The 9,207-nt window shown below is 33.4% G+C and overlaps 1 long non-coding RNA gene across 1 annotated transcript in view; it reads right to left on the bottom strand.

Annotated features, from left to right (window-relative positions):
* LOC108976290 overlaps nucleotides 1–8,466 on the bottom strand; it is a 14,708-nt gene extending 6,242 nt beyond the window's left edge. The window contains exon 1 of the long non-coding RNA XR_001993932.1: nucleotides 8,348–8,466. This is a non-coding gene — a long non-coding RNA (uncharacterized LOC108976290). The remainder of the gene's footprint in view (nucleotides 1–8,347) is intronic.
* Between the last annotated feature and the right edge of the window lie 741 nt (nucleotides 8,467–9,207).

Genomic DNA, 9,207 nt, shown 5'->3' with positions numbered 1-9,207 from the left:
TTTAACTTTTCAATATTAAATCAACAAAGGTTATCGTCTCATACTGAATGATCAGTGAAAAACACCATATAACATTATAAAGCACTTCGTCAGTTAAATTTTTATTGGGCTTAAATTTTAAGCACAAAATTTAAAAAGTTTTTTTTTTTTTTGTTTGTTTTGAGTGTCTAGTTCCAAAAACCGCACATTGTTACTCCCCAACATTGCTTCGACGTGAGATCACATTCAAAGGTACAAAATAAAAAAATAAAATAAAATAAACTTTAGCTTAAAATTGGCAATATAGCCTAAAACCACATCAACTTCCTTACAAATACAGATAAATTGCACATAAACAAAAAGCTGCTACAGAAAAAAACGCACAAAGGTGTTGCATAAAAATGAGGTCAAACACAATACGCGGGCTAAAGTGTCAATTACAAAGCCCACCGCCCCACATGCACACCGCCAAGCCCGCATTTTCTATGGCACAGCAAAGTGACGCCACATTTAAGACTTTTTGCTTTGCTGTTTACACATTTTCCTTGTTTCTTTTTGCGTGAATGCTGTCTTCAACGTTGACTTCATTTTATTTTTACTGAAATTATGTGGCCGCCTTTGGGCTTTGGGTTTGCTAAAATTGTAGCACTTTGTTGCAATTTCAACTCAGCCCAACACGCGTTTACCCCTTTTCTGATATCTACTAGCGTTAAGTCAACAAATACACAGTTCTGCATTTTGTTTTCTTTTTCGTTAATAATTTTTTGTGTGTCACTTTAGCTTTTGTGTTTGATTTTTCACACTTCTTTGGAACGCATATACTTTTTTTTGTCTCTATTAACTGACTTCTTTTAGCCTTTCAATTTTTTTATCTCGAATTTCTTGGTTGCGCTTTATTCGTCATGCATTCTGCCGTTAGATCCCCTTGTTGTGCTTATCTCCCCTGTGACGTGTCATCATCTTTTGTGCTGTTTGTTTACACCCGTCGCTTGCCATGTTTACGTTAGCGTTACACACACGGCGTTTCCTTCGCTGTTGTTGTCGGCGTCAACTCTACCGCTATGCACTTCATTTATTCGTCGCTTTGCTCCTTGGTGTTGCCGCAATTCTATTCACTTATTAATTGTGACTTTCTCGCATATGTTCTCAAGGATCGTTGCATCCTCCTGACATACCATTGGCACAAGAATTATGTGTTCTCCACAGAACTTCTTGTTTTTCACCTTTTCTTTACTCGCGCGCTGCCTTTATGTGCCTAACGTATTTTTCGTTTCTTTTATTTATTCCTTTTCGCACATCCTTGGGAGTTTTCCCCTCGCTATTGTTTTGCTTCCCCGCTCGCGTTCATTGACCTCACACACTGCCCGAGTGTTTTATGCAGCAGCAACAAAGTCTGTAACTTTGTTGCGCATTCTGCTGTCGACGCTTCGCTAGCATTGCAACTGTGTCGTCGTCTGGTGTGTTCTGTCAAGGTGGTGGTTTTACAGTAGCATTCTTACAGGCACTTGAACGTGGTACCAGTTGTTTCAGCGACTTTAATATGAGCTAATGATTCGCTAATAGACGCGTGCATTGCTTAACGAAATGGAAGACCTTTGAAAGAAGCAAAGGTATGTGGTTCTAATATTCCTAAGATCCTTATCTTAATTGAAAAATTAGTTATTTTAAGAAACTTTGCTGCGAAGTGTGTTTTACTGGTGCGATTTACCTCAAATTAAACAGTAGTTTACGGAACACTCTAAACGCGGGTATTGTTACAGTTTTCATTAAATATTTGTTGTATCTTTTTAAATTTCTTTCGAATTATTACTAAGAAATACATTTCTGTATCAGCATCTAAAAAAAAGTAAGCTTAAATAAAAGAAACGCCTAGATATAGGAAACGGGTTACGGGTTACGGGTTCGGTGCAGAATTTGTGCACTAAATGAAAAAATCAATATATAAGGCATACATTTGGAAGCAGTGGAAGATTTTATACCAAAATTTCTGTGGTTACAACACTTAAAGAAAATCTCGCTACTAATTATTTGACTTATTTTTTTTTAATTGCTTTTGGAGCTTCAGACTACAAGTAATTAAAGAATATATAATATGCCACAGTTCTAATCACTTTACAACTAAATTTGCATAAAAATTTTGGAAATCAAGCACGTTCAGATTTTTCCACAAATTGGCGCCTGAGGATAGGCTTTAATGTATCACTTTTCGCATAGAAAATCCGTTCAAAATGACAGGTTTAATAACTTCACAAGGAAATTTGCAAAAAAAAAGAAATTTTTGAAATTCAAGCGCTAAAAGCTTTTAATAAAAATGTGGCGTCTGGGAATAGGCTTTACTGCAAGTTTTTCAGAAAGAAAACCAGCGCTGTTGCCAAAATAGTAAGCCTCTATATACAATATAGAGATAAGAGGCCATCATACAACTAAAAAAAGACAATAATATCAACAAACACGAATACAGCCTAACCTCAAAATTACTAAACTCTTCTTTTCCGCTTTTTCCAACATTTTAATATCAAAATATATAAATTTAAGGAAATTTTTCTTCGACTAATATACCGAAGTAAGCAATTTTTTAACTCTTTCTGCACATTTCCAATAAACCGAATTTTTTTTTTCAGCTCACGTGTGAACGGGGCATTATGTCCTATGTGGATGCCAACAAAAAAACACATCAAACAACTGATACATTTCTACTACCTTTTTCTAAACACATTTCCTTTGCTTTGTCAAGATTTTTCCACGCATACATTCACCTACAATGTCAGTATGTCCTTAGTGCAGGATATTTATAGCCTTTTAAATGGATATAATGCAGCCTTATAACATCAAACACATACACATGCTAAGTGGATACAATGTAAAAATATTTCATCACATGTATTTATACACAGTGAGCGATCAATAATACTGAATAATTAAATGGCAGACAAAAAAGTATATACAAAAGCAGAAAATTACGCTAGAGAAAGTGAGGTTATTTATAGAAAGGCTGTGCATAAGCAGAGAAGAATTTTGCAGAGAATTTAAATTGGTGAGAAAAAAAGGAAAATTCAAATGTTAAGAAGTATGTATGTAGTCTTACTATATTTATACTATTATTCATATAATAAACTATTCAACACAGTAAACAAAATTTTTACGAATAAAGACGAAAACGTTATTGTCGGTATAAGAATTCAAGGGATTGTACTTGAGGTTTAATTTTGAATATGTTTATACAAATAAATTTCATTGGAAAAGACAACGAATTTGAGGATGTTTTCTCAATGTCTGGCTACCAGCCTTTCTGTCCAGTTAATAGAGTTGTCCGCTTAATATATTGAACTTAACAAGCATCAACAAAACGCATGGTTAATTCTGATGTCCGCATAATAGAGCGTCCATTTAATGGAGCGTTCGTTGTATTTTTTTATTAATTAATTGCTTTTACTATCCTATCTTCTAAGCTGATTTGAACCGGACATAGTGTGCTAAATTTTACTAAAATCGGTTCAGTAGTTTAGGAGTCCATCACGGACAAACAACGTGACACGTGATTTTTGTATATAAAGATATTAAGTCAAAGTGAGTTCTATAATTAAAGATTTGGAAGTTTAAAAATCAATTGTTGTTAGAAATCATTGACAATGTGTTGAGTGTGGTTGGAGAAAGGCTTGAAACAGTTTAAGAAAATTAAAAAGGGTTCTCTCTATTTAATAAAAGCATTAGAAAATCATCTATGAAATTAGAAATCAGAACAGATTTAAAATTTGAGATGGAGTTGAGAAACTGTGGAGAAACCTATTGAGAATATAAACGGAATTTCTCCGAGGACTTTTTCTAATAGTGAATTGAAAGAATTAAGAAAAAATTTTATTTTGTTTAGGAGTAACCAGAGAAACGTTTGGAATCAATTCGAAATATATTTCTATTAATTTAAAGTTAAATTCGACTATAACCGCATAAGCGGTGTCTACGCCAATACAGAAGAAGAATTTAAAGTTAACTTTAGCAAACTTGAATGTGACTAAGTACTGGATGAATGAAAGTGATAAAGAAAATTTACGAAAAGTTTTTAGTTTAAAGTTTAGAAATTCGTGAAATTTTTTTTTAGTTTAAAGTTTAGAAATTCGTGAGCTGAAAACAGGAAACTGTTGAGAAATCAATTGAGAATAAGATTCCGCACTCAAGCTACAAATATTGAAGGGAACTTGAGGATTGCAGACTTTTTAAGTAAAGAAATAATTAAATTTTGTTTGAGAGTGGGTTTAGAAAACTTTCAGAACTGTTTAAATAGCATTTCGCTTAGAGTTGAGTAGGGCTAAAGGAACGAGTTAAATTTAGAAATAATAAAGCAGTCCTTTCGAATGGAGGTATATTAGCAATTTGTATAGAGAACATTTAATTGGATTTAGTATTGGCTTAGGACTTAATTATACAAGGAAATAAACATATAAAAATGTATTAGAAAAAGTATTGCATATTGTCTTATAAAAGTAATGAGAATTCTTTGATATAAATTTGAAAATCTGCTGAGACGGGTTTAATATATACATACTTGAGAAAACTATTGAAAATAAAAAATTACATTTTGGATCAAAATATTGCAGATTGTTGGTTGGTAGTTAGGAATGTTGGCGAGAAGTCGAAAAAATATGATAAATTTGGTTTGAAAAAGGCATGAGAACGTTTGATACTTATTTGAGAAATATAATTGAATTTTGAAAATGGTTTGAGAATGTTTTAGACTAAATTGAGAAAGCACTGAGAAATAGCTGAAAATGTTATTGAGAAGAGAGAGAGCTAAATATTGTAGCTTATTGCCAATTATTGATAGAATTATTGATAACAAGTCGAAAAAATATAGTAAATATGGTTTGGAAATAGTTTGAGAACCTCTGAGGTTCAACTGAGAAAACCTTGAGAAATCGTTAAAAGAGTTATTGAGGCTGAGACTTAATAAAGCAAGATTTCATTCAATGAGTGAGACAATAGTATGACCTATGTTTAGCTTAAAGAACATTACGTGTCAAGGTAGAAAATAAATTTATAATTAAAAATAAGCTTTCTTTGGCTGGAGACGGCTTGAGAAATACTTTAGATTCATTTTAAAAACTGTTGAGTTTGCAAATTGGAGTTTGTCGCACCTTTTAGAACGCTTTATAGAACATATGCGCCCAAAAACTATGCTCATACAAAACAAGTGTGTTTTTTTCAGCAAGTAGTAAACATAAAAAAAGTAGCAAACAGAAGAATAAAGAAATTCCAGAAATTTATAGGCGTCGCCGCACGCAAACAATGAAATATGACAACATTATCATAAAGTAGTTGCTGCCATGACAAGTCGCTTTTTTTGCACGTAAATCGAAAAGCAAAAATTTAATACAAAAATAAAAACAAGAATAGAGCGCGCATGCCAAGAATGACAAAGCAAGCTGAAGGCACGCGGCAGGCCAACGCCTGACAGGCTGCTTTAATATTTAATAGTAATTTGCGAGTTGTTGTTAATGTTGTAAAGCGGTGACAGCGTTTATTTTCACATTTTATTGTAATTTATTTTTGCTGCCTGTGTTGTTTTTGCACTTTGATTTTCTGCCATTTTTATAGCGCCGCAAAAAGTAGCCAACATGTTGTCATAATTTATTGTTGTTTTTGTGAAAAGCTATTTTTTTTTTGCTATTTTTGGCAACTACTAACGACACAACTTTTTCGACGGCCTCTCCCTTCTATTTATTCTATATTTTTATTATACTCTTTGTATACATTTCTTTCTATTGCTGGCTTGAATGCTAACGTAGTCTACATATACACCCAAACACACATATATACAAGTAGATATACACACACAAGCTCCCGCAAAATTTTTATTTTTCCTAGGCAACAAAAAGCATTTCATTTTCTGTTTTTGTTGTCGTCATTGTTGTTGTTGCTGCTGTTTGCTTTACTTTTTCCCGGCAGACAGATAGTTTCCTTGTCGCCGCCAGCGCAAACATGCCGAAAGCAACCCGCACCTACCACTACCCAGCAGCCCACACCACGCCGCAAGTCTAAACTTCAAATTCACCATCCACTCCCCCAACCGCCGGCATATTATGCCACAACTAAATATGTGTATACTCGCTACTACGTCCTTCCCCCCACTCCACAAGCCTTTTCAACGCTTTTGCTATTTCTATTTTCGGGGTTGAATTTTATTCGCTCGCAGCTTTCCACTTTGCAGGCTGTTGTTATGGTTCATATTGATTATATTTCCACCAGCAGCAGTGTGGCGAGCGGCCACCATTGGCGTGCTGGTGTGAGTTGAGTGGCTCGCCATCCGACTATATATGTGTGTACTTGTATGTGTGTGTGTGGAAACCAGTCTACGTGTTTTCGGCGTTGCGCTAGTGGGTGGCTCTTTCAGCAATCTATGGTCTGTAAGTGTGTGCGTGGGTGCTATGGGTGGGTGCATGGTAGCTTGTTTATGGCGAAATTGTTATTACTCGTTGAATAGTGGCGACCAGCGTGGAATTGGGTGGCTTTACATATGTGTGTGTGTGTGTGTGTGTGGTTTGGTGTACTGATTTTGTTAGCATTGCTTGACGGTGGTTTGGAGGTATATGGCGAATATAAAATCTAAAAATGCGTAAATAACAGGAAAATGGATGATAGCTATTCGTTAGGCCCAAATAATTATTTGCAGAAAATTGTTTTTCTTAATAAAAAAATTAATAAATTACCAAATATCTACAAAAAAAAATGCAATAATTGAAATATTTGGCAGAAATATTGTAATTATTTTATAATTATATTAAATTTAATTTTTTTTTATTTCAACACTTTTTTCAAAAATTTCACAATACAATAGTTCAAAAAATTACAAAATATAAAAAAAATTTCAATAAACTTAAAAATATTTAAAAAATGTCAATCTTTTTTCAAAAATTTGACATTACAGTAGTTTAAAAAATTTCTAGATGTTAATGTCAAAATAATTTCGAAATATTCAAAAATTTCAAAATTTAATAAAAAAAATAGTTTAGAAAAAATTCCAAATAATTTATAAAAAATTCTAAATATGTAGTTTCCGAAAAAAGTATCTAAAAAGAAATTGAATATATTGAAATATACTTTTAAAAACTGTTGATTTCGTTTAAAATTTCAAAATTTTTTTTTTGTTTAACTTAAACTAACTACGTTCACAATGCATGTTAATGGATTTTGAGTAATTAATTCAACTTATATTCCGCCACATCATTCCACCCATTACTAGAACATTAACCGACTTTACACGTACAGCCCGGCTAACTCTATCGCTTGTCGGCTATAAACCGCATGTGTTATTACTCACATTTATGTCTGTGCTCCACGACGCCTACAAATATGSAATCGTTTTGAGTGTTGGACAAAGATTAATTACATTTTAAATAGAGAGTGTCTGAAAGCTTTTTTTACAGCTATTGCATATCATTAATGGGTGGCAGGGGGTCTGGCGCCTTAATTGCGCAGACTTTAAAGCATGTGTTGTAGTTAATAGTGGTTTGAAGTATTATTTTTTTAAAATAAATTTGCTAACTTTTTTTATTTAACAAAGAAAGTAATCTTTCTTTATTAAACAAACTAATATAAATTTTTGAAGCAATTGATTTACAAATTTTATTAAGTTTTTTAATTCAAGTATTTTGAAATATTTTTTTAATTAAAACTTTGAAATTAATTTTTTCAATTTTCGAATTTTTTTTTTATTTAAATTTTAATATTTTTTAACACTTTTTTAGCAAGAAAATTTAATTTTCAAATCATTTTTTTAAATTTTTGTAACATTTTCAAATATTTTTTCTTATTTTGATTTTTTTTCTATCATATTTAATTTTTTTTAGTTCTTTATATGTAGACTTAATTTATAATTCATTTTATCAATTAAAAAATTTGTATATGACAGATTTCTATTTGAAATTTTTTTTTTAATTTTTTGAAAAATCTTTAGTTACATTTTTGATTTCAGCTTCGATTCGTTCTTTTTTCTCAGCATTTCCGGGTTCATATGCATTCATATTCAAACCAAAGTACTCAAAAAACGTAAATGTAAATTTTTCAAATATTTTTCTTGCTTTAAAATAACCGGTTAATGTAGCCAACCGTAGCACAAGGCTTTCACACACGCCCAAAATGTCAGCCACAGATTATGTATATCCTTTCTGGTGCGTAAAACTTTGCAATTAACCCAAATGTATTCGCAGGACACTGGGCGCTGGGCGCTTCACTTGCAATGCGTGCAGTATACTTTGTACTTTGCGTGTATATGTGTGTGTGTGTGTATGCGGGTGTAAAAGGTGTGGGTGTGCCACTTTGTTATACCAGACAAAAATTTTCAGACACATATACATATACATATATAGGTACTTACAATGTTGAAAACCGAGTTTGTACACAAACTATTCGAAACTATTCGAAAAAACTAAGAAAAGTTTCAAATAACACAAAATATTGAAAGTTTCTTTTTTGTTCAGATATTATTATATTTGAAATATATATATATATATGAGAATATATTGTTTTTTTGTTTTGCAGGTGCAGGAGTCAAAAAATCATAAATGAATGTTCTCGAAAAACGAACCAACGAACTAACGAACGAACGAACGAAAGCAACGAACGAACACGCACGACTGACAACAACGATGATCCTTATGGTTTGCCGATTACTGACGATATGCCACAAGCTAGCGCAAGGACCTAGTCGCCAACGTCCTGAACGCCTAGACAAGCGTCCAATTTGCAAAGCAGCAGAGAAATTAGCATAGCAAGTGCTGAGCGAACGCTCATGGCGTGAGCGCCAGTGCTGGGAGAGCTGCTATACGCTAGTCACACTACTCGCACTAATAACTCTGCTACGCAGGTGAGCTAACAGCAGGCAAACAACCCCTGTGACGCGCTGAAGCAATAAAGGCGCTGCCCAGCGAGAGAGAGAGCCGCTGCCTGGGTGAGCATGCAAGTCATGTCAGGCATAACAGCAGTGCCTTTACTCTTTACATTACCATAACAGTGCAGCAACAGTAGATGAGCGGCTCTAAATGCCAATTTGAGAGTAAAAGTGCGCTTACAGCAGCAAGTAGCTCTATCTCCACGCGCTTGCGTCAGTTTTGATAAGCGTAAATCTAGTTGGAAAAAAGTACACGTCGATATGCAGATGACACTATTTGGAGAATAAAGGCAATGTTGGTGAACGGAAAGTGTTGCCAGTTGGATAGAGCGCTCTAGAACAGAGAA

The sequence above is a fragment of the Bactrocera latifrons genome, unplaced genomic scaffold, assembly GCF_001853355.1.
Source record: "Bactrocera latifrons isolate USDA-ARS-PBARC rearing strain unplaced genomic scaffold, ASM185335v1 scaffold_74, whole genome shotgun sequence".
NCBI classification, from domain to species: domain Eukaryota; kingdom Metazoa; phylum Arthropoda; class Insecta; order Diptera; family Tephritidae; genus Bactrocera; species Bactrocera latifrons.
This window is presented reverse-complemented; position numbering and strand designations above follow the sequence as displayed.